At 46.7% G+C, this 23,125-nt stretch overlaps 27 non-coding genes across 27 annotated transcripts; 12 read left to right on the forward strand and 15 right to left on the reverse strand.

The window, feature by feature from the left end:
- The first annotated feature begins 567 nt into the window (after nucleotides 1–567).
- On the forward strand, nucleotides 568–639 carry trnaq-cug. The gene has a single exon. It is a non-coding gene; the product is annotated as a tRNA-Gln (tRNA).
- Nucleotides 640–1,097: 458 nt separating this feature from the next.
- trnav-uac lies at nucleotides 1,098–1,170 on the reverse strand. The gene has a single exon. It is a non-coding gene; the product is annotated as a tRNA-Val (tRNA).
- A 600-nt stretch (nucleotides 1,171–1,770) lies between these two features.
- trnav-aac lies at nucleotides 1,771–1,843 on the reverse strand. Its single transcript has one exon. It is a non-coding gene; the product is annotated as a tRNA-Val (tRNA).
- Nucleotides 1,844–2,593: 750 nt separating this feature from the next.
- trnaq-cug lies at nucleotides 2,594–2,665 on the forward strand. The gene has a single exon. It is a non-coding gene; the product is annotated as a tRNA-Gln (tRNA).
- Nucleotides 2,666–3,813: 1,148 nt separating this feature from the next.
- trnav-aac lies at nucleotides 3,814–3,886 on the reverse strand. Its single transcript has one exon. It is a non-coding gene; the product is annotated as a tRNA-Val (tRNA).
- Nucleotides 3,887–4,635: 749 nt separating this feature from the next.
- trnaq-cug lies at nucleotides 4,636–4,707 on the forward strand. Its single transcript has one exon. It is a non-coding gene; the product is annotated as a tRNA-Gln (tRNA).
- Nucleotides 4,708–5,171: 464 nt separating this feature from the next.
- Nucleotides 5,172–5,243, reverse strand: trnav-uac. Its single transcript has one exon. It is a non-coding gene; the product is annotated as a tRNA-Val (tRNA).
- Nucleotides 5,244–5,853: 610 nt separating this feature from the next.
- Nucleotides 5,854–5,926, reverse strand: trnav-aac. Its single transcript has one exon. It is a non-coding gene; the product is annotated as a tRNA-Val (tRNA).
- Nucleotides 5,927–6,678: 752 nt separating this feature from the next.
- On the forward strand, nucleotides 6,679–6,750 carry trnaq-cug. Its single transcript has one exon. It is a non-coding gene; the product is annotated as a tRNA-Gln (tRNA).
- A 1,137-nt stretch (nucleotides 6,751–7,887) lies between these two features.
- Nucleotides 7,888–7,959, reverse strand: trnav-aac. The gene has a single exon. It is a non-coding gene; the product is annotated as a tRNA-Val (tRNA).
- A 519-nt stretch (nucleotides 7,960–8,478) lies between these two features.
- Nucleotides 8,479–8,550, reverse strand: trnad-guc. Its single transcript has one exon. It is a non-coding gene; the product is annotated as a tRNA-Asp (tRNA).
- A 159-nt stretch (nucleotides 8,551–8,709) lies between these two features.
- Nucleotides 8,710–8,781, forward strand: trnaq-cug. Its single transcript has one exon. It is a non-coding gene; the product is annotated as a tRNA-Gln (tRNA).
- A 469-nt stretch (nucleotides 8,782–9,250) lies between these two features.
- On the reverse strand, nucleotides 9,251–9,323 carry trnav-cac. Its single transcript has one exon. It is a non-coding gene; the product is annotated as a tRNA-Val (tRNA).
- A 1,432-nt stretch (nucleotides 9,324–10,755) lies between these two features.
- trnaq-cug lies at nucleotides 10,756–10,827 on the forward strand. Its single transcript has one exon. It is a non-coding gene; the product is annotated as a tRNA-Gln (tRNA).
- A 465-nt stretch (nucleotides 10,828–11,292) lies between these two features.
- On the reverse strand, nucleotides 11,293–11,365 carry trnav-uac. The gene has a single exon. It is a non-coding gene; the product is annotated as a tRNA-Val (tRNA).
- Nucleotides 11,366–11,978: 613 nt separating this feature from the next.
- On the reverse strand, nucleotides 11,979–12,050 carry trnav-aac. The gene has a single exon. It is a non-coding gene; the product is annotated as a tRNA-Val (tRNA).
- Nucleotides 12,051–12,805: 755 nt separating this feature from the next.
- trnaq-cug lies at nucleotides 12,806–12,877 on the forward strand. The gene has a single exon. It is a non-coding gene; the product is annotated as a tRNA-Gln (tRNA).
- A 464-nt stretch (nucleotides 12,878–13,341) lies between these two features.
- On the reverse strand, nucleotides 13,342–13,414 carry trnav-uac. The gene has a single exon. It is a non-coding gene; the product is annotated as a tRNA-Val (tRNA).
- Nucleotides 13,415–14,017: 603 nt separating this feature from the next.
- trnav-aac lies at nucleotides 14,018–14,090 on the reverse strand. The gene has a single exon. It is a non-coding gene; the product is annotated as a tRNA-Val (tRNA).
- A 753-nt stretch (nucleotides 14,091–14,843) lies between these two features.
- On the forward strand, nucleotides 14,844–14,915 carry trnaq-cug. Its single transcript has one exon. It is a non-coding gene; the product is annotated as a tRNA-Gln (tRNA).
- Nucleotides 14,916–16,053: 1,138 nt separating this feature from the next.
- trnav-aac lies at nucleotides 16,054–16,126 on the reverse strand. The gene has a single exon. It is a non-coding gene; the product is annotated as a tRNA-Val (tRNA).
- A 524-nt stretch (nucleotides 16,127–16,650) lies between these two features.
- Nucleotides 16,651–16,722, reverse strand: trnad-guc. Its single transcript has one exon. It is a non-coding gene; the product is annotated as a tRNA-Asp (tRNA).
- Nucleotides 16,723–16,881: 159 nt separating this feature from the next.
- Nucleotides 16,882–16,953, forward strand: trnaq-cug. Its single transcript has one exon. It is a non-coding gene; the product is annotated as a tRNA-Gln (tRNA).
- A 464-nt stretch (nucleotides 16,954–17,417) lies between these two features.
- trnav-uac lies at nucleotides 17,418–17,491 on the reverse strand. Its single transcript has one exon. It is a non-coding gene; the product is annotated as a tRNA-Val (tRNA).
- A 1,425-nt stretch (nucleotides 17,492–18,916) lies between these two features.
- On the forward strand, nucleotides 18,917–18,988 carry trnaq-cug. The gene has a single exon. It is a non-coding gene; the product is annotated as a tRNA-Gln (tRNA).
- Nucleotides 18,989–20,951: 1,963 nt separating this feature from the next.
- trnaq-cug lies at nucleotides 20,952–21,023 on the forward strand. The gene has a single exon. It is a non-coding gene; the product is annotated as a tRNA-Gln (tRNA).
- Nucleotides 21,024–22,991: 1,968 nt separating this feature from the next.
- On the forward strand, nucleotides 22,992–23,063 carry trnaq-cug. The gene has a single exon. It is a non-coding gene; the product is annotated as a tRNA-Gln (tRNA).
- The last annotated feature ends 62 nt before the right edge of the window (nucleotides 23,064–23,125 follow it).

Below are 23,125 nucleotides of genomic sequence, written 5' to 3' on the forward strand. Positions count from 1 at the left end.
TCATGGGAGCTGATCTTGTTGTTAACAAGCTCTTTGATGTCCTTTGTTTGGCAAGCACACAATCTACAGAAGACAAAACCAAGAGACTTATTTGTCAGTAGGGACGCAAGTAAAACAGAGGAAACGCTGGACAAGCAGAGTTCTCTTGGACTAGCAACTCTTCTCATGGGAGCTCTTTCCGAGAAGACCTTTTTGACTTGTGAGCGCACAGGTGGAATTCATGTTTCTTCAAGCCCATTATAGGACTAGATTATTAGATTGACTAGGATCTGGTGTGCGATTAACGTGTGCGTGGTCATTCCAGGTAAAAGGCTGAGCAGCGAAGGAGACTGCTCACTCCCGTCCGGGGAATCGAACCCCGGTCTTCCACGTGACAGGCGGAGATACTGTCCACTATACTAACGAGGACCTCTGAAGGGCCACCGTGGTCATGTCAAGCTGGGATTCGCAGCAGGTATGACAGGTAAAATTTGGCTGGCCGTGTAGAAATCCCCATCAGTTTACCAGGAACTACACTACTACACTTTTATGCCTGTTTGACACAGAGCTTTTCTCTGCTTCAGGCAGGGTTCCATGGTGTAATGGTTAGCACTCTGGACTCTGAATCCAGCGATCTGAGTTCAAGTCTCAGTGGAACCTCATTTGGCTTTCTAGCACTTTGCTCCACTGGTGCATTAGCACACGCTAGCATAAGAGTCTAGTCAGTTAAAGAGCAAGTTAGTGGCCCAGTAAATTCCACTCCTCTTGTCTTGGCTGATCTCATCTGCGCATGGTCTTCATGCTGCACCAAACCTCGCTCGTGCTCTTCTGCTGCACTTTCCGCTTCCTGCTGTATCTTTCATTGGCCACCTTGACTCAAGTCAACTTTTCCTCTTGCACTCTTCTCACTTCTAATCCTGTTGCCACCTCTGAAGGCCCCGATCTTCTTGTTGACAAGCTCTTTGATGTCCTTTGTTTGGCTAGCGCACAATCTACCGAAGACAAAACCAAGAGACTTATTTCTCAATAGGGATGCAAGTAAAAAGAAAACGCTGGACAAGCAGAGTTGTCTAAACAGTGAACATCAATTCCTTGTGACCAAAGAAGCAAAAGACCCATGTTTCCGCCCGGTTTCGGACCGGGGACCTTTCGCGTGTAAGGCGAACGTGATAACCACTACACTACGGAAACCCCGCAGGCCTGTTTGTTTGGCTTTCCAATGTGTCTCACTGAGTAAGCTCGCAATCTGACAAATCTGGTGGCATGTTGCTATCATGGCCTTGAAGAAAAGGAGACATTGAGAAGAGACAGACGCAGTCTAGCAAGGAGTCTGAACTGTAGTCTCGATGTTAGGCTCACTTAAACGTTTGACATTTAGGGTTCACTACAGCAAGCACAGCTCAACATGTGCTGCCCTAAGAACCCCAGAACCTCTGGCAGCAGAACTGTTGCCTAAAGTGGCCATTGTTTCATTGCCTTGTGCATTGGCTGAAAAAAGGCCCAAGTCCTGTGCAGGCCACCTAGAGCCACTCATTTCCAAGAGCTTAGTCTGTGCCTCCATCTTCAGGAAATATGGTGACTGGAGATGTGTTGATTTGTGTGAATTTGTTGAAATTTGGGCCATAGAGAACTCTTAGCAAGACCAGCATCCAAAGGTTACAAATGTCAGAGGCCTGTACCAGATTTGAGTACTTTCTCTCGTCTGTGTCCCAAACAGCAGTAGAACCCCACAAGTTCAAGCAGTGCCTGTAGTCAGACACTTTTATATCAGGACGCATAAGCAAAGAAGCATGTTTCCGCCTGGTTTCGGACCAGGGACCTTTCGCGTGTTAGGCGAACGTGATAACCACTACACTACGGAAACGGGCGCTGGCATACCCTGTAGTCATTAAAGGAGCATTTTAATGCTTTCTTACATTTGTGGACTTTGATGACAGATCATGTAGGACTAGTGAGAAGGAGGAACTCCCATTTGTGTCATTTTTCAAGCATTCCCCACTTATGGCTATATTGACAATGCAAATTGTGATCTCGAGATAGCATCTGTTCTCATGGGAGCTGATCTTGTTGTTAACAAGCTCTTTGATGTCCTTTGTTTGGCAAGCACACAATCTACAGAAGACAAAACCAAGAGACTTATTTGTCAGTAGGGACGCAAGTAAAACAGAGGAAACGCTGGACAAGCAGAGTTCTCTTGGACTAGCAACTCTTCTCATGGGAGCTCTTTCCGAGAAGACCTGTTTGACTTGTGAGCGCACAGGTGGAATTCATGTTTCTTCAAGCCCATTATAGGACTAGATTATTAGATTGACTAGGATCTGGTGCGCGATTAACGTGTGCGTGGTCATTCCAGGTAAAATGCTGAGCAGCGAAGGAGACTGCTCACTCCCGTCGGGGAATCGAACCCGGTCTTCCACGTGACAGGCGGAGATACTGTCCACTATACTAACGAGGACCTCTGAAGGGCCACCGTGGTCACGTCAAGCTGGGATTCGCTGCAGGTATGACAGGTAAAATTTGGCTGGCCGTGTAGAAATCCCCATCAGTTTACCAGGAACTACACTACTACACTTTTATGCCTGTTTGACACAGAGCTTTTCTCTGCTTCAGGCAGGGTTCCATGGTGTAATGGTTAGCACTCTGGACTCTGAATCCAGCGATCTGAGTTCAAGTCTCAGTGGAACCTCATTTGGCTTTCTAGCACTTTGCTCCACGGGTACATTAGCATTAGCACACGCTAGCATGAGAGTCTAGTCAGTTAAAGAGCAAGTTAGTGGCCCAGTAAATTCCACCTCTTGTCTTGGCTGATCTCATCTGCGCATGGTCTTCATGCTGCACCAAACCTCGCTCGTGCTCTTCTGCTGCACTTTCAGCTTCCTGCTGTATCTTTCATTGGCCACCTTGACTCAAGTCAACTTTTCCTCTTGCACTCTTCTCACTTCTAATCCTGTTGCCACCTCTGAAGGCTTCGATCTTCTTGTTGACAAGCTCTTTGATGTCCTTTGTTTGGCTAGCGCACAATCTACCGAAGACAAAACCAAGAGACTTATTTCTCAATAGGGATGCAAGTAAAAAGAAAAACGCTGGACAAGCAGAGTTGTCTAAACAGTGAACATCAATTCCCTTGTGACCAAAGAAGCAAAAGACCCATGTTTCCGCAAGGTTTCGGACCGGGGACCTTTCGCGTGTGAGGCCAACGTGATAACCACTACACTACGGAAACCCCGCAGGCCTGTTTGTTTGGCTTTCCAATGTGTCTCACTGAGTAAGCTCGCAATCTGACAAATCTGGTGGCATGTTCCTATCATGGCCTTGAAGAAAGGAGACATTGAGAAGAGACAGACGCAGTCTAGCAAGGAGTCTGAACTGTAGTCTCGATGTTAGGCTCACTTAAACGTTTGACATTTAGGAGTTCACTACAGCAAGCACAGCTCAACATGTGCTGCCCTAAGAACCCCAGAACCTCTGGCAGCAGAACTGTTGCCTAAAGTGGCCATTTGTTTCATTGCCTTGTGCATTGGCTGAAAAAAGGCCCAAGTCCTGTGCAGGCCACCTAGAGCCACTCATTTCCAAGAGCTTAGTCTGTGCCTCCATCTTCAGGAAATATGGTGACTGGAGATGTGTTGATTTGTGTGAAGTCTGTGGAGGTTGTTGAAATTTGGGCCATAGAGAACTCTTAGCAAGACCAGCATCCAAAGGTTACAAATGTCAGAGGCCTGTACCAGATTTGAGTACTTTCTCTCGTCTGTGTCCCAAACAGCAGTAGAACCCCACAAGTTCAAGCAGTGCCTGCAGTCAGACACTTTTATATCAGGACGCATAAGCAAAGAAGCATGTTTCCGCCTGGTTTCGGACCAGGGACCTTTCGCGTGTTAGGCGAACGTGATAACCACTACACTACGGAAACGGCGCTGGCATACCCTGTAGTCATTAAAGGAGCATTTTAATGCTTTCTTACATTTGTGGACTTTGATGACAGATCATGTAGGACTAGTGAGAAGGAGGAACTCCCATTTGTGTCATTTTTCAAGCATTCCCCACTTATGGCTATATTGACAATGCAAATTGTGATCTCGAGATAGCATCTGTTCTCATGGGAGCTGATCTTGTTGTTAACAAGCTCTTTGATGTCCTTTGTTTGGCAAGCACACAATCTACAGAAGACAAAACCAAGAGACTTATTTGTCAGTAGGGACGCAAGTAAAACAGAGGAAACGCTGGACAAGCAGAGTTCTCTTGGACTAGCAACTCTTCTCATGGGAGCTCTTTCCGAGAAGACCTTTTTGACTTGTGAGCGCACAGGTGGAATTCATGTTTCTTCAAGCCCATTATAGGACTAGATTATTAGATTGACTAGGATCTGGTGTGCGATTAACGTGTGCGTGGTCATTCCAGGTAAAATGCTGAGCAGCGAAGGAGACTGCTCACTCCCGTCGGGAATCGAACCCCGGTCTTCCACGTGACAGGCGGAGATACTGTCCACTATACTAACGAGGACCTCTGAAGGGCCACCGTGGTCACGTCAAGCTGGGATTCGCAGCAGGTATGACAGGTAAAATTTGGCTGGCCGTGTAGAAATCCCCATCAGTTTACCAGGAACTACACTACTACACTTTTATGCCTGTTTGACACAGAGCTTTTCTCTGCTTCAGGCAGGGTTCCATGGTGTAATGGTTAGCACTCTGGACTCTGAATCCAGCGATCTGAGTTCAAGTCTCAGTGGAACCTCATTTGGCTTTCTAGCACTTTGCTCCACGGGTACATTAGCATTAGCACACGCTAGCATAAGAGTCTAGTCAGTTAAAGAGCAAGTTAGTGGCCCAGTAAATTCCACTCCTCTTGTCTTGGCTGATCTCATCTGCGCATGGTCTTCATGCTGCACCAAACCTCGCTCGTGCTCTTCTGCTGCACTTTCAGCTTCCTGCTGTATCTTTCATTGGCCACCTTGACTCAAGTCAACTTTTCCTCTTGCACTCTTCTCACTTCTAATCCTGTTGCCACCTCTGAAGGCCCGATCTTCTTGTTGACAAGCTCTTTGATGTCCTTTGTTTGGCTAGCGCACAATCTACCGAAGACAAAACCAAGAGACTTATTTCTCAATAGGGATGCAAGTAAAAAGAAAACGCTGGACAAGCAGAGTTGTCTAAACAGTGAACATCAATTCCCTTGTGACCAAAGAAGCAAAAGACCCATGTTTCCGCCCGGTTTCGGACCGGGGACCTTTCGCGTGTAAGGCGAACGTGATAACCACTACACTCGGAAACCCCGCAGGCCTGTTTGTTTGGCTTTCCAATGTGTCTCACTGAGTAAGCTCGCAATCTGACAAATCTGGTGGCATGTTCCTATCATGGCCTTGAAGAAAAGGAGACATTGAGAAGAGACAGACGCAGTCTAGCAAGGAGTCTGAACTGTAGTCTCGATGTTAGGCTCACTTAAACGTTTGACATTTAGGAGTTCACTACAGCAAGCACAGCTCAACATGTGCTGCCCTAAGAACCCCAGAACCTCTGGCAGCAGAACTGTTGCCTAAAGTGGCCATTTGTTTCATTGCCTTGTGCATTGGCTGAAAAAAGGCCCAAGTCCTGTGCAGGCCACCTAGAGCCACTCATTTCCAAGAGCTTAGTCTGTGCCTCCATCTTCAGGAAATATGGTGACTGGAGATGTGTTGATTTGTGTGAATTGTGGATTCTGTTGAAATTTGGGCCATAGAGAACTCTTAGCAAGACCAGCATCCAAAGGTTACAAATGTCAGAGGCCTGTACCAGATTTGAGTACTTTCTCTCGTCTGTGTCCCAAACAGCAGTAGAACCCCACAAGTTCAAGCAGTGCCTGCAGTCAGACACTTTTATATCAGGACGCATAAGCAAAGAAGCATGTTTCCGCCTGGTTTCGGACCAGGGACCTTTCGCGTGTTAGGCGAACGTGATAACCACTACACTACGGAAACGGCGCTGGCATACCCTGTAGTCATTAAAGGAGCATTTTAATGCTTTCTTACATTTGTGGACTTTGATGACAGATCATGTAGGACTAGTGAGAAGGAGGGAACTCCCATTTGTGTCATTTTTCAAGCATTCCCCACTTATGGCTATATTGACAATGCAAATTGTGATCTCGAGATAGCATCTGTTCTCATGGGAGCTGATCTTGTTGTTAACAAGCTCTTTGATGTCCTTTGTTTGGCAAGCACACAATCTACAGAAGACAAAACCAAGAGACTTATTTGTCAGTAGGGACGCAAGTAAAACAGAGGAAACGCTGGACAAGCAGAGTTCTCTTGGACTAGCAACTCTTCTCATGGGAGCTCTTTCCGAGAAGACCTTTTTGACTTGTGAGCGCACAGGTGGAATTCATGTTTCTTCAAGCCCATTATAGGACTAGATTATTAGATTGACTAGGATCTGGTGTGCGATTAACGTGTGCGTGGTCATTCCAGGTAAAAGGCTGAGCAGCAAAGGAGACTGCTCACTCCCCGTCGGGGAATCGAACCCCGGTCTTCCTCGTGACAGGCGGAGATACTGTCCACTATACTAACGAGGACCTCTGAAGGGCCACTGTGGTCACGTCAAGCTGGGATTCGCAGCAGGTATGACAGGTAAAATTTGGCTGGCCGTGTAGAAATCCCCATCAGTTTACCAGGAACTACACTACTACACTTTTATGCCTGTTTGACACAGAGCTTTTCTCTGCTTCAGGCAGGGTTCCATGGTGTAATGGTTAGCACTCTGGACTCTGAATCCAGCGATCTGAGTTCAAGTCTCAGTGGAACCTCATTTGGCTTTCTAGCACTTTGCTCCACGGGTGCATTAGCATTAGCACACGCTAGCATGAGAGTCTAGTCAGTTAAAGAGCAAGTTAGTGGCCCAGTAAATTCCACTCCTCTTGTCTTGGCTGATCTCATCTGCGCATGGTCTTCATGCTGCACCAAACCTCGCTCGTGCTCTTCTGCTGCACTTTCAGCTTCCTGCTGTATCTTTCATTGGCCACCTTGACTCAAGTCAACTTTTCCTCTTGCACTCTTCTCACTTCTAATCCTGTTGCCACCTCTGAAGGCCCGATCTTCTTGTTGACAAGCTCTTTGATGTCCTTTGTTTGGCTAGCGCACAATCTACCAAGACAAAACCAAGAGACTTATTTCTCAATAGGGATGCAAGTAAAAAGAAAAACGCTGGACAAGCAGAGTTGTCTAAACAGTGAACATCAATTCCCTTGTGACCAAAGAAGCAAAAGACCCATGTTTCCGCCTGGTTTCGGACCGGGACCTTTCAGCGTGTAAGGCGAACGTGATAACCACTACACTACGGAAACCCCGCAGGCCTGTTTGTTTGGCTTTCAATGTGTCTCACTGAGTAAGCTCGCAATCTGACAAATCTGGTGGCATGTTCCTATCATGGCCTTGAAGAAAAGGAGACATTGAGAAGAGACAGACGCAGTCTAGCAAGGAGTCTGAACTGTAGTCTCGATGTTAGGCTCACTTAAACGTTTGACATTTAGGAGTTCACTACAGCAAGCACAGCTCAACATGTGCTGCCCTAAGAACCCCAGAACCTCTGGCAGCAGAACTGTTGCCTAAAGTGGCCATTTGTTTCATTGCCTTGTGCATTGGCTGAAAAAAGGCCCAAGTCCTGTGCAGGCCACCTAGAGCCACTCATTTCCAAGAGCTTAGTCTGTGCCTCCATCTTCAGGAAATATGGTGACTGGAGATGTGTTGATTTGTGTGAATTCTGTTGAAATTTGGGCCATAGAGAACTCTTAGCAAGACCAGCATCCAAAGGTTACAAATGTCAGAGGCCTGTACCAGATTTGAGTACTTTCTCGTCTGTGTCCCAAACAGCAGTAGAACCCCACAAGTTCAAGCAGTGCCTGCAGTCAGACACTTTTATATCAGGACGCATAAGCAAAGAAGCATGTTTCCGCCTGGTTTCGACCAGGGACCTTTCGCGTGTTAGGCGAACGTGATAACCACTACACTACGGAAACGGCGCTGGCATACCCTGTAGTCATTAAAGGAGCATTTTAATGCTTTCTTACATTTGTGGACTTTGATGACAGATCATGTAGGACTAGTGAGAAGGAGGAACTCCCATTTGTGTCATTTTCAAGCATTCCCCACTTATGGCTATATTGACAATGCAAATTGTGATCTCGAGATAGCATCTGTTCTCATGGGAGCTGATCTTGTTGTTAACAAGCTCTTTGATGTCCTTTGTTTGGCAAGCACACAATCTACAGAAGACAAAACCAAGAGACTTATTTGTCAGTAGGGACGCAAGTAAAACAGAGGAAACGCTGGACAAGCAGAGTTCTCTTGGACTAGCAACTCTTCTCATGGGAGCTCTTTCCGAGAAGACCTTTTTGACTTGTGAGCGCACAGGTGGAATTCATGTTTCTTCAAGCCCATTATAGGACTAGATTATTAGATTGACTAGGATCTGGTGTGCGATTAACGTGTGCGTGGTCATTCCAGGTAAAAGGCTGAGCAGCAAAGGAGACTGCTCACTCCCCGTCGGGGAATCGAACCCCGGTCTTCCACGTGACAGGCGGAGATACTGTCCACTATACTAACGAGGACCTCTGAAGGGCCACTGTGGTCACGTCAAGCTGGGATTCGCAGCAGGTATGACAGGTAAAATTTGGCTGGCCGTGTAGAAATCCCCATCAGTTTACCAGGAACTACACTACTACACTTTTATGCCTGTTTGACACAGAGCTTTTCTCTGCTTCAGGCAGGGTTCCATGGTGTAATGGTTAGCACTCTGGACTCTGAATCCAGCGATCTGAGTTCAAGTCTCAGTGGAACCTCATTTGGCTTTCTAGCACTTTGCTCCACTGGGTGCATTAGCATTAGCACACGCTAGCATGAGAGTCTAGTCAGTTAAAGAGCAAGTTAGTGGCCCAGTAAATTCCACTCCTCTTGTCTTGGCTGATCTCATCTGCGCATGGTCTTCATGCTGCACCAAACCTCGCTCGTGCTCTTCTGCTGCACTTTCAGCTTCCTGCTGTATCTTTCATTGGCCACCTTGACTCAAGTCAACTTTTCCTCTTGCACTCTTCTCACTTCTAATCCTGTTGCCACCTCTGAAGGCCCCGATCTTCTTGTTGACAAGCTCTTTGATGTCCTTTGTTTGGCTAGCGCACAATCTACCGAAGACAAAACCAAGAGACTTATTTCTCAATAGGGATGCAAGTAAAAAAGAGAAAACGCTGGACAAGCAGAGTTGTCTAAACAGTGAACATCAATTCCCTTGTGACCAAAGAAGCAAAAGACCCATGTTTCCGCCCGGTTTCGGACCGGGGACCTTTCGCGTGTGAGGCGAACGTGATAACCACTACACTACGGAAACCCCGCAGGCCTGTTTGTTTAGCTTTCCAATGTGTCTCACTGAGTAAGCTCGCAATCTGACAAATCTGGTGGCATGTTCCTATCATGGCCTTGAAGAAAAGGAGACATTGAGAAGAGACAGACGCAGTCTAGCAAGGAGTCTGAACTGTAGTCTCGATGTTAGGCTCACTTAAACGTTTGACATTTAGGAGTTCACTACAGCAAGCACAGCTCAACATGTGCTGCCCTAAGAACCCCAGAACCTCTGGCAGCAGAACTGTTGTTGCCTAAAGTGGCCATTTGTTTCATTGCCTTGTGCATTGGCTGAAAAAAGGCCCAAGTCCTGTGCAGGCCACCTAGAGCCACTCATTTCCAAGAGCTTAGTCTGTGCCTCCATCTTCAGGAAATATGGTGACTGGAGATGTGTTGATTTGTGTGAATTCTGTTGAAATTTGGGCCATAGAGAACTCTTAGCAAGACCAGCATCCAAAGGTTACAAATGTCAGAGGCCTGTACCAGATTTGAGTACTTTCTCTCGCCTGTGTCCCAAACAGCAGTAGAACCCCACAAGTTCAAGCAGTGCCTGCAGTCAGACACTTTTATATCAGGACGCATAAGCAAAGAAGCATGTTTCCGCCTGGTTTCGGACCAGGGACCTTTCGCGTGTTAGGCTTAACGTGATAACCACTACACTACGGAAACGGCGCTGGCATACCCTGTAGTCATTAAAGGAGCATTTTAATGCTTTCTTACATTTGTGGACTTTGATGACAGATCATGTAGGACTAGTGAGAAGGAGGAACTCCCATTTGTGTCATTTTTCAAGCATTCCCCCACTTATGGCTATATTGACAATGCAAATTGTGATCTCGAGATAGCATCTGTTCTCATGGGAGCTGATCTTGTTGTTAACAAGCTCTTTGATGTCCTTTGTTTGGCAAGCACACAATCTACAGAAGACAAAACCAAGAGACTTATTTGTCAGTAGGGACGCAAGTAAAACAGAGGAAACGCTGGACAAGCAGAGTTCTCTTGGACTAGCAACTCTTCTCATGGGAGCTCTTTCCGAGAAGACCTGTTTGACTTGTGAGCGCACAGGTGGAATTCATGTTTCTTCAAGCCCATTATAGGACTAGATTATTAGATTGACTAGGATCTGGTGCGCGATTAACGTGTGCGTGGTCATTCCAGGTAAAATGCTGAGCAGCGAAGGAGACTGCTCACTCCCGTCGGGGAATCGAACCCCGGTCTTCCACGTGACAGGCGGAGATACTGTCCACTATACTAACGAGGACCTCTGAAGGGCCACCGTGGTCACGCTCAAGCTGGGATTCGCTGCAGGTATGACAGGTAAAATTTGGCTGGCCGTGTAGAAATCCCCATCAGTTTACCAGGAACTACACTACTACACTTTTATGCCTGTTTGACACAGAGCTTTTCTCTGCTTCAGGCAGGGTTCCATGGTGTAATGGTTAGCACTCTGGACTCTGAATCCAGCGATCTGAGTTCAAGTCTCAGTGGAACCTCATTTGGCTTTCTAGCACTTTGCTCCACGGGTACATTAGCATTAGCACACGCTAGCATAAGAGTCTAGTCAGTTAAAGAGCAAGTTAGTGGCCCAGTAAATTCCACTCCTCTTGTCTTGGCTGATCTCATCTGCGCATGGTCTTCATGCTGCACCAAACCTCGCTCGTGCTCTTCTGCTGCACTTTCAGCTTCCTGCTGTATCTTTCATTGGCCACCTTGACTCAAGTCAACTTTTCCTCTTGCACTCTTCTCACTTCTAATCCTGTTGCCACCTCTGAAGGCCCCGATCTTCTTGTTGACAAGCTCTTTGATGTCCTTTGTTTGGCTAGCGCACAATCTACCGAAGACAAAACCAAGAGACTTATTTCTCAATAGGGATGCAAGTAAAAAGAAAACGCTGGACAAGCAGAGTTGTCTAAACAGTGAACATCAATTCCCTTGTGACCAAAGAAGCAAAAGACCCATGTTTCCGCCCGGTTTCGGACCGGGGACCTTTCGCGTGTAAGGCGAACGTGATAACCACTACACTACGGAAACCCCGCAGAGCCTGTTTGTTTGGCTTTCCAATGTGTCTCACTGAGTAAGCTCGCAATCTGACAAATCTGGTGGCATGTTCCTATCATGGCCTTGAAGAAAAGGAGACATTGAGAAGAGACAGACGCAGTCTAGCAAGGAGTCTGAACTGTAGTCTCGATGTTAGGCTCACTTAAACGTTTGACATTTAGGAGTTCACTACAGCAAGCACAGCTCAACATGTGCTGCCCTAAGAACCCCAGAACCTCTGGCAGCAGAACTGTTGCCTAAAGTGGCCATTTGTTTCATTGCCTTGTGCATTGGCTGAAAAAAGGCCCAAGTCCTGTGCAGGCCACCTAGAGCCACTCATTTCCAAGAGCTTAGTCTGTGCCTCCATCTTCAGGAAATATGGTGACTGGAGATGTGTTGATTTGTGTGAAGTCTGTGGATTCTGTTGAAATTTGGGCCATAGAGAACTCTTAGCAAGACCAGCATCCAAAGGTTACAAATGTCAGAGGCCTGTACCAGATTTGAGTACTTTCTCTCGTCTGTGTCCCAAACAGCAGTAGAACCCCACAAGTTCAAGCAGTGCCTGCAGTCAGACACTTTTATATCAGGACGCATAAGCAAAGAAGCATGTTTCCGCCTGGTTTCGACCAGGGACCTTTCGCGTGTTAGGCGAACGTGATAACCACTACACTACGGAAACGGCGCTGGCATACCCTGTAGTCATTAAAGGAGCATTTTTAATGCTTTCTTACATTTGTGGACTTTGATGACAGATCATGTAGGACTAGTGAGAAGGAGGGAACTCCCATTTGTGTCATTTTTCAAGCATTCCCCACTTATGGCTATATTGACAATGCAAATTGTGATCTCGAGATAGCATCTGTTCTCATGGGAGCTGATCTTGTTGTTAACAAGCTCTTTGATGTCCTTTGTTTGGCAAGCACACAATCTACAGAAGACAAAACCAAGAGACTTATTTGTCAGTAGGGACGCAAGTAAAACAGAGGAAACGCTGGACAAGCAGAGTTCTCTTGGACTAGCAACTCTTCTCATGGGAGCTCTTTCCGAGAAGACCTTTTTGACTTGTGAGCGCACAGGTGGAATTCATGTTTCTTCAAGCCCATTATAGGACTAGATTATTAGATTGACTAGGATCTGGTGTGCGATTAACGTGTGCGTGGTCATTCCAGGTAAAAGGCTGAGCAGCGAAGGAGACTGCTCACTCCCGTCGGGGAATCGAACCCCGGTCTTCCACGTGACAGGCGGAGATACTGTCCACTATACTAACGAGGACCTCTGAAGGGCCACCGTGGTCACGCTCAAGCTGGGATTCGCAGCAGGTATGACAGGTAAAATTTGGCTGGCCGTGTAGAAATCCCCATCAGTTTACCAGGAACTACACTACTACACTTTTTTATGCCTGTTTGACACAGAGCTTTTCTCTGCTTCAGGCAGGGTTCCATGGTGTAATGGTTAGCACTCTGGACTCTGAATCCAGCGATCTGAGTTCAAGTCTCAGTGGAACCTCATTTGGCTTTCTAGCACTTTGCTCCACGGGTACATTAGCATTAGCACACGCTAGCATAAGAGTCTAGTCAGTTAAAGAGCAAGTTAGTGGCCCAGTAAATTCCACTCCTCTTGTCTTGGCTGATCTCATCTGCGCATGGTCTTCATGCTGCACCAAACCTCGCCGTGCTCTTCTGCTGCACTTTCCGCTTCCTGCTGTATCTTTCATTGGCCACCTTGACTCAAGTCAACTTTTCCTCTTGCACTCTTCTCACTTCTAATCCTGTTGCCACCTCTGAAGGCCCCGATCTTCTTGTTGACAAGCTCTTTGATGTCCTTTGTTTGGCTAGCGCACAATCTACCAAGACAAAACCAAGAGACTTATTTCTCAATAGGGATGCAAGTAAAAAGAGAAAACGCTGGACAAGCAGAGTTGTCTAAACAGTGAACATCAATTCCCTTGTGACCAAAGAAGCAAAGACCCATGTTTCCGCCCGGTTTCGGACCGGGGACCTTTCGCGTGTAAGGCGAACGTGATAACCACTACACTACGGAAACCCCGCAGGCCTGTTTGTTTGGCTTTCCAATGTGTCTCACTGAGTAAGCTCGCAATCTGACAAATCTGGTGGCATGTTCCTATCATGGCCTTGAAGAAAAGGAGACATTGAGAAGAGACAGACGCAGTCTAGCAAGGAGTCTGAACTGTAGTCTCGATGTTAGGCTCACTTAAACGTTTGACATTTAGGAGTTCACTACAGCAAGCACAGCTCAACATGTGCTGCCCTAAGAACCCCAGAACCTCTGGCAGCAGAACTGTTGCCTAAAGTGGCCATTTGTTTCATTGCCTTGTGCATTGGCTGAAAAAAGGCCCAAGTCCTGTGCAGGCCACCTAGAGCCACTCATTTCCAAGAGCTTAGTCTGTGCCTCCATCTTCAGGAAATATGGTGACTGGAGATGTGTTGATTTGTGTGAATTCTGTTGAAATTTGGGCCATAGAGAACTCTTAGCAAGACCAGCATCCAAAGGTTACAAATGTCAGAGGCCTGTACCAGATTTGAGTACTTTCTCTCGTCTGTGTCCCAAACAGCAGTAGAACCCCACAAGTTCAAGCAGTGCCTGCAGTCAGACACTTTTATATCAGGACGCATAAGCAAAGAAGCATGTTTCCGCCTGGTTTCGGACCAGGGACCTTTCGCGTGTTAGGCGAACGTGATAACCACTACACTACGGAAACGGGCGCTGGCATACCCTGTAGTCATTAAAGGAGCATTTTAATGCTTTCTTACATTTGTGGACTTTGATGACAGATCATGTAGGACTAGTGAGAAGGAGGGAACTCCCATTTGTGTCATTTTTCAAGCATTCCCCCACTTATGGCTATATTGACAATGCAAATTGTGATCTCGAGATAGCATCTGTTCTCATGGGAGCTGATCTTGTTGTTAACAAGCTCTTTGATGTCCTTTGTTTGGCAAGCACACAATCTACAGAAGACAAAACCAAGAGACTTATTTGTCAGTAGGGACGCAAGTAAAACAGAGGAAACGCTGGACAAGCAGAGTTCTCTTGGACTAGCAACTCTTCTCATGGGAGCTCTTTCCGAGAAGACCTTTTTGACTTGTGAGCGCACAGGTGGAATTCATGTTTCTTCAAGCCCATTATAGGACTAGATTATTAGATTGACTAGGATCTGGTGTGCGATTAACGTGTGCGTGGTCATTCCAGGTAAAAGGCTGAGCAGCAAAGGAGACTGCTCACTCCCGTCGGGGAATCGAACCCCGGTCTTCCACGTGACAGGCGGAGATACTGTCCACTATACTAACGAGGACCTCTGAAGGGCCACTGTGGTCACGCCAAGCTGGGATTCGCAGCAGGTATGACAGGTAAAATTTGGCTGGCCGTGTAGAAATCCCCATCAGTTTACCAGGAACTACACTACTACACTTTTATGCCTGTTTGACACAGAGCTTTTCTCTGCTTCAGGCAGGGTTCCATGGTGTAATGGTTAGCACTCTGGACTCTGAATCCAGCGATCTGAGTTCAAGTCTCAGTGGAACCTCATTTGGCTTTCTAGCACTTTGCTCCACGGGTACATTAGCATTAGCACACGCTAGCATGAGAGTCTAGTCAGTTAAAGAGCAAGTTAGTGGCCCAGTAAATTCCACCTCTTGTCTTGGCTGATCTCATCTGCGCATGGTCTTCATGCTGCACCAAACCTCGCTCGTGCTCTTCTGCTGCACTTTCAGCTTCCTGCTGTATCTTTCATTGGCCACCTTGACTCAAGTCAACTTTTCCTCTTGCACTCTTCTCACTTCTAATCCTGTTGCCACCTCTGAAGGCCCGATCTTCTTGTTGACAAGCTCTTTGATGTCCTTTGTTTGGCTAGCGCACAATCTACCAAGACAAAACCAAGAGACTTATTTCTCAATAGGGATGCAAGTAAAAAGAGAAAACGCTGGACAAGCAGAGTTGTCTAAACAGTGAACATCAATTCCCTTGTGACCAAAGAAGCAAAAGACCCATGTTTCCGCCCGGTTTCGACCGGGGACCTTTCAAGTGTGAGGCTGAACGTGATAACCACTACACTACGGAAACCCCGCAGGCCTGTTTGTTTAGCTTTCCAATGTGTCTCACTGAGTAAGCTCGCAATCTGACAAATCTGGTGGCATGTTCCTATCATGGCCTTGAAGAAAAGGAGACATTGAGAAGAGACAGACGCAGTCTAGCAAGGAGTCTGAACTGTAGTCTCGATGTTAGGCTCACTTAAACGTTTGACATTTAGGAGTTCACTACAGCAAGCACAGCTCAACATGTGCTGCCCTAAGAACCCCAGAACCTCTGGCAGCAGAACTGTTGCCTAAAGTGGCCATTTGTTTCATTGCCTTGTGCATTGGCTGAAAAAAGGCCCAAGTCCTGTGCAGGCCACCTAGAGCCACTCATTTCAAGAGCTTAGTCTGTGCCTCCATCTTCAGGAAATATGGTGACTGGAGATGTGTTGATTTGTGTGAATTCTGTTGAAATTTGGGCCATAGAGAACTCTTAGCAAGACCAGCATCCAAAGGTTACAAATGTCAGAGGCCTGTACCAGATTTGAGTACTTTCTCTCGCCTGTGTCCCAAACAGCAGTAGAACCCCACAAGTTCAAGCAGTGCCTGCAGTCAGACACTTTTATATCAGGACGCATAAGCAAAGAAGCATGTTTCCGCCTGGTTTCGGACCAGGGACCTTTCGCGTGTTAGGCTAACGTGATAACCACTACACTACGGAAACGGCGCTGGCATACCCTGTAGTCATTAAAGGAGCATTTTAATGCTTTCTTACATTTGTGGACTTTGATGACAGATCATGTAGGACTAGTGAGAAGGAGGAACTCCCATTTGTGTCATTTTTCAAGCATTCCCCCACTTATGGCTATATTGACAATGCAAATTGTGATCTCGAGATAGCATCTGTTCTCATGGGAGCTGATCTTGTTGTTAACAAGCTCTTTGATGTCCTTTGTTTGGCAAGCACACAATCTACAGAAGACAAAACCAAGAGACTTATTTGTCAGTAGGGAAACAGAGTAAAACAGAGGAAAGCAGCTGGACAAGCAGAGTTCTCTTGGACTAGCAACTCTTCTCATGGGAGCTCTTTCCGAGAAGACCTTTTTGACTTGTGAGCGCACAGGTGGAATTCATGTTTCTTCAAGCCCATTATAGGACTAGATTATTAGATTGACTAGGATCTGGTGTGCGATTAACGTGTGCGTGGTCATTCCAGGTAAAAGGCTGAGCAGCAAAGGAGACTGCTCACTCCCCGTCGGGGAATCGAACCCCGGTCTTCCACGTGACAGGCGGAGATACTGTCCACTATACTAACGAGGACCTCTGAAGGGCCACCGTGGTCACGTCAAGCTGGGATTCGCAGCAGGTATGACAGGTAAAATTTGGCTGGCCGTGTAGAAATCCCCATCAGTTTACCAGGAACTACACTACTACACTTTTATGCCTGTTTGACACAGAGCTTTTCTCTGCTTCAGGCAGGGTTCCATGGTGTAATGGTTAGCACTCTGGACTCTGAATCCAGCGATCTGAGTTCAAGTCTCAGTGGAACCTCATTTGGCTTTCTAGCACTTTGCTCCACGGGTACATTAGCATTAGCACACGCTAGCATAAGAGTCTAGTCAGTTAAAGAGCAAGTTAGTGGCCCAGTAAATTCCACTCCTCTTGTCTTGGCTGATCTCATCTGCGCATGGTCTTCATGCTGCACCAAACCTCGCCGTGCTCTTCTGCTGCACTTTCAGCTTCCTGCTGTATCTTTCATTGGCCACCTTGACTCAAGTCAACTTTTCCTCTTGCACTCTTCTCACTTCTAATCCTGTTGCCACCTCTGAAGGCCCCGATCTTCTTGTTGACAAGCTCTTTGATGTCCTTTGTTTGGCTAGCGCACAATCTACCAAGACAAAACCAAGAGACTTATTTCTCAATAGGGATGCAAGTAAAAAGAGAAAACGCTGGACAAGCAGAGTTGTCTAAACAGTGAACATCAATTCCCTTGTGACCAAAGAAGCAAAGACCCATGTTTCCGCCCGGTTTCGGACCGGGACCTTTCAGCGTGTAAGGGCGAACGTGATAACCACTACACTACGGAAACCCCGCAGGCCTGTTTGTTTGGCTTTCCAATGTGTCTCACTGAGTAAGCTCGCAATCTGACAAATCTGGTGGCATGTTCCTATCATGGCCTTGAAGAAAAGGAGACATTGAGAAGAGACAGACGCAGTCTAGCAAGGAGTCTGAACTGTAGTCTCGATGTTAGGCTCACTTAAACGTTTGACATTTAGGAGTTCACTACAGCAAGCACAGCTCAACATGTGCTGCCCTAAGAACCCCAGAACCTCTGGCAGCAGAACTGTTGCCTAAAGTGGCCATTTGTTTCATTGCCTTGTGCATTGGCTGAAAAAAGGCCCAAGTCCTGTGCAGGCCACCTAGAGCCACTCATTTCCAAGAGCTTAGTCTGTGCCTCCATCTTCAGGAAATATGGTGACTGGAGATGTGTTGATTTGTGTGAATTCTGTTGAAATTTGGGCCATAGAGAACTCTTAGCAAGACCAGCATCCAAAGGTTACAAATGTCAGAGGCCTGTACCAGATTTGAGTACTTTCTCTCGCCTGTGTCCCAAACAGCAGTAGAACCCCACAAGTTCAAGCAGTGCCTGCAGTCAGACACTTTTATATCAGGACGATAAGCAAAGAAGCATGTTTCCGCCTGGTTTCGGACCAGGGACCTTTCGCGTGTTAGGCTTAACGTGATAACCACTACACTACGGAAACGGCGCTGGCATACCCTGTAGTCATTAAAGGAGCATTTTAATGCTTTCTTACATTTGTGGACTTTGATGACAGATCATGTAGGACTAGTGAGAAGGAGGGAACTCCCATTTGTGTCATTTTTCAAGCATTCCCCACTTATGGCTATATTGACAATGCAAATTGTGATCTCGAGATAGCATCTGTTCTCATGGGAGCTGATCTTGTTGTTAACAAGCTCTTTGATGTCCTTTGTTTGGCAAGCACACAATCTACAGAAGACAAAACCAAGAGACTTATTTGTCAGTAGGGACGCAAGTAAAACAGAGGAAACGCTGGACAAGCAGAGTTCTCTTGGACTAGCAACTCTTCTCATGCGAGCTCTTTCCGAGAAGACCTGTTTGACTTGTGAGCGCACAGGTGGAATTCATGTTTCTTCAAGCCCATTATAGGACTAGATTATTAGATTGACTAGGATCTGGTGCGCGATTAACGTGTGCGTGGTCATTCCAGGTAAAATGCTGAGCAGCGAAGGAGACTGCTCACTCCCGTCGGGGAATCGAACCCCGGTCTTCCACGTGACAGGCGGAGATACTGTCCACTATACTAACGAGGACCTCTGAAGGGCCACCGTGGTCACGCTGCTGGGATTCGCTGCAGGTATGACAGGTAAAATTTGGCTGGCCGTGTAGAAATCCCCATCAGTTTACCAGGAACTACACTACTACACTTTTATGCCTGTTTGACACAGAGCTTTTCTCTGCTTCAGGCAGGGTTCCATGGTGTAATGGTTAGCACTCTGGACTCTGAATCCAGCGATCTGAGTTCAAGTCTCAGTGGAACCTCATTTGGCTTTCTAGCACTTTGCTCCACGGGTACATTAGCATTAGCACACGCTAGCATAAGAGTCTAGTCAGTTAAAGAGCAAGTTAGTGGCCCAGTAAATTCCACTCCTCTTGTCTTGGCTGATCTCATCTGCGCATGGTCTTCATGCTGCACCAAACCTCGCCGTGCTCTTCTGCTGCACTTTCCGCTTCCTGCTGTATCTTTCATTGGCCACCTTGACTCAAGTCAACTTTTCCTCTTGCACTCTTCTCACTTCTAATCCTGTTGCCACCTCTGAAGGCCCCGATCTTCTTGTTGACAAGCTCTTTGATGTCCTTTGTTTGGCTAGCGCACAATCTACCGAAGACAAAACCAAGAGACTTATTTCTCAATAGGGATGCAAGTAAAAAGAGAAAACGCTGGACAAGCAGAGTTGTCTAAACAGTGAACATCAATTCCCTTGTGACCAAAGAAGCAAAAGACCCATGTTTCCGCCCGGTTTCGGACCGGGACCTTTCGCGGTGAGGCTAACGTGATAACCACTACACTACGGAAACCCCGCAGGCCTGTTTGTTTAGCTTTCCAATGTGTCTCACTGAGTAAGCTCGCAATCTGACAAATCTGGTGGCATGTTCCTATCATGGCCTTGAAGAAAAGGAGACATTGAGAAGAGACAGACGCAGTCTAGCAAGGAGTCTGAACTGTAGTCTCGATGTTAGGCTCACTTAAACGTTTGACATTTAGGAGTTCACTACAGCAAGCACAGCTCAACATGTGCTGCCCTAAGAACCCCAGAACCTCTGGCAGCAGAACTGTTGCCTAAAGTGGCCATTTGTTTCATTGCCTTGTGCATTGGCTGAAAAAAGGCCCAAGTCCTGTGCAGGCCACCTAGAGCCACTCATTTCCAAGAGCTTAGTCTGTGCCTCCATCTTCAGGAAATATGGTGACTGGAGATGTGTTGATTTGTGTGAATTCTGTTGAAATTTGGGCCATAGAGAACTCTTAGCAAGACCAGCATCCAAAGGTTACAAAAGTCAGAGGCCTGTACCAGATTTGAGTACTTTCTCTCGTCTGTGTCCCAAACAGCAGTAGAACCCCACAAGTTCAAGCAGTGCCTGCAGTCAGACACTTTTATATCAGGACGCATAAGCAAAGAAGCATGTTTCCGCCTGGTTTCGGACCAGGGACCTTTCGCGTGTTAGGCTTAACGTGATAACCACTACACTACGGAAACGGCGCTGGCATACCCTGTAGTCATTAAAGGAGCATTTTAATGCTTTCTTACATTTGTGGACTTTGATGACAGATCATGTAGGACTAGTGAGAAGGAGGAACTCCCATTTGTGTCATTTTTCAAGCATTCCCCACTTATGGCTATATTGACAATGCAAATTGTGATCTCGAGATAGCATCTGTTCTCATGGGAGCTGATCTTGTTGTTAACAAGCTCTTTGATGTCCTTTGTTTGGCAAGCACACAATCTACAGAAGACAAAACCAAGAGACTTATTTGTCAGTAGGGACGCAAGTAAAACAGAGGAAACGCTGGACAAGCAGAGTTCTCTTGGACTAGCAACTCTTCTCATGGGAGCTCTTTCCGAGAAGACCTGTTTGACTTGTGAGCGCACAGGTGGAATTCATGTTTCTTCAAGCCCATTATAGGACTAGATTATTAGATTGACTAGGATCTGGTGCGCGATTAACGTGTGCGTGGTCATTCCAGGTAAAATGCTGAGCAGCGAAGGAGACTGCTCACTCCCGTCGGGGAATCGAACCCCGGTCTTCCACGTGACAGGCGGAGATACTGTCCACTATACTAACGAGGACCTCTGAAGGGCCACCGTGGTCACGCAAGCTGGGATTCGCTGCAGGTATGACAGGTAAAATTTGGCTGGCCGTGTAGAAATCCCCATCAGTTTACCAGGAACTACACTACTACACTTTTATGCCTGTTTGACACAGAGCTTTTCTCTGCTTCAGGCAGGGTTCCATGGTGTAATGGTTAGCACTCTGGACTCTGAATCCAGCGATCTGAGTTCAAGTCTCAGTGGAACCTCATTTGGCTTTCTAGCACTTTGCTCCACGGGTACATTAGCATTAGCACACGCTAGCATAAGAGTCTAGTCAGTTAAAGAGCAAGTTAGTGGCCCAGTAAATTCCACTCCTCTTGTCTTGGCTGATCTCATCTGCGCATGGTCTTCATGCTGCACCAAACCTCGCCGTGCTCTTTCTGCTGCACTTTCTGCTTCCTGCTGTATCTTTCATTGGCCACCTTGACTCAAGTCAACTTTTCCTCTTGCACTCTTCTCACTTCTAATCCTGTTGCCACCTCTGAAGGCCCCGATCTTCTTGTTGACAAGCTCTTTGATGTCCTTTGTTTGGCTAGCGCACAATCTACCGAAGACAAAACCAAGAGACTTATTTCTCAATAGGGATGCAAGTAAAAAGAGAAAACGCTGGACAAGCAGAGTTGTCTAAACAGTGAACATCAATTCCTTGTGACCAAAGAAGCAAAAGACCCATGTTTCCGCCTCGGTTTCGGACCGGGACCTTTCGCGGTAAGGCGAACGTGATAACCACTACACTACGGAAACCCCGCAGGCCTGTTTGTTTAGCTTTCCAATGTGTCTCACTGAGTAAGCTCGCAATCTGACAAATCTGGTGGCATGTTCCTATCATGGCCTTGAAGAAAAGGAGACATTGAGAAGAGACAGACGCAGTCTAGCAAGGAGTCTGAACTGTAGTCTCGATGTTAGGCTCACTTAAACGTTTGACATTTAGGAGTTCACTACAGCAAGCACAGCTCAACATGTGCTGCCCTAAGAACCCCAGAACCTCTGGCAGCAGAACTGTTGCCTAAAGTGGCCATTTGTTTCATTGCCTTGTGCATTGGCTGAAAAAAAGCCCAAGTCCTGTGCAGGCCACCTAGAGCCACTCATTTCCAAGAGCTTAGTCTGTGCCTCCATCTTCAGGAAATATGGTGACTGGAGATGTGTTGATTTGTGTGAATTCTGTTGAAATTTGGGCCATAGAGAACTCTTAGCAAGACCAGCATCCAAAGGTTACAAATGTCAGAGGCCTGTACCAGATTTGAGTACTTTCTCTCGCCTGTGTCCCAAACAGCAGTAGAACCCATTAAGTTCAAGCAGTGCCTGCAGTCAGACACTTTTATATCAGGACGCATAAGCAAAGAAGCATGTTTCCGCCTGGTTTCGGACCAGGGACCTTTCGCGTGTTAGGCTTAACGTGATAACCACTACACTACGGAAACGGCGCTGGCATACCCTGTAGTCATTAAAGGAGCATTTTAATGCTTTCTTACATTTGTGGACTTTGATGACAGATCATGTAGGACTAGTGAGAAGGAGGGAACTCCCATTTGTGTCATTTTTCAAGCATTCCCCACTTATGGCTATATTGACAATGCAAATTGTGATCTCGAGATAGCATCTGTTCTCATGGGAGCTGATCTTGTTGTTAACAAGCTCTTTGATGTCCTTTGTTTGGCAAGCACACAATCTACAGAAGACAAAACCAAGAGACTTATTTGTCAGTAGGGACGCAAGTAAAACAGAGGAAACGCTGGACAAGCAGAGTTCTCTTGGACTAGCAACTCTTCTCATGGGAGCTCTTTCCGAGAAGACCTTTTTGACTTGTGAGCGCACAGGTGGAATTCATGTTTCTTCAAGCCCATTATAGGACTAGATTATTAGATTGACTAGGATCTGGTGTGCGATTAACGTGTGCGTGGTCATTCCAGGTAAAAGGCTGAGCAGCGAAGGAGACTGCTCACTCCCGTCGGGGGAATCGAACCCCGGTCTTCCACGTGACAGGCGGAGATACTGTCCACTATACTAACGAGGACCTCTGAAGGGCCACCGTGGTCACGCTCAAGCTGGGATTCGCAGCAGGTATGACAGGTAAAATTTGGCTGGCCGTGTAGAAATCCCCATCAGTTTACCAGGAACTACACTACTACACTTTTATGCCTGTTTGACACAGAGCTTTTCTCTGCTTCAGGCAGGGTTCCATGGTGTAATGGTTAGCACTCTGGACTCTGAATCCAGCGATCTGAGTTCAAGTCTCAGTGGAACCTCATTTGGCTTTCTAGCACTTTGCTCCACTGGTGCATTAGCATTAGCACACGCTAGCATAAGA

The sequence above is a fragment of the Oreochromis aureus genome, linkage group 8, assembly GCF_013358895.1.
Source record: "Oreochromis aureus strain Israel breed Guangdong linkage group 8, ZZ_aureus, whole genome shotgun sequence".
In the NCBI taxonomy this organism is placed as follows: domain Eukaryota; kingdom Metazoa; phylum Chordata; class Actinopteri; order Cichliformes; family Cichlidae; genus Oreochromis; species Oreochromis aureus.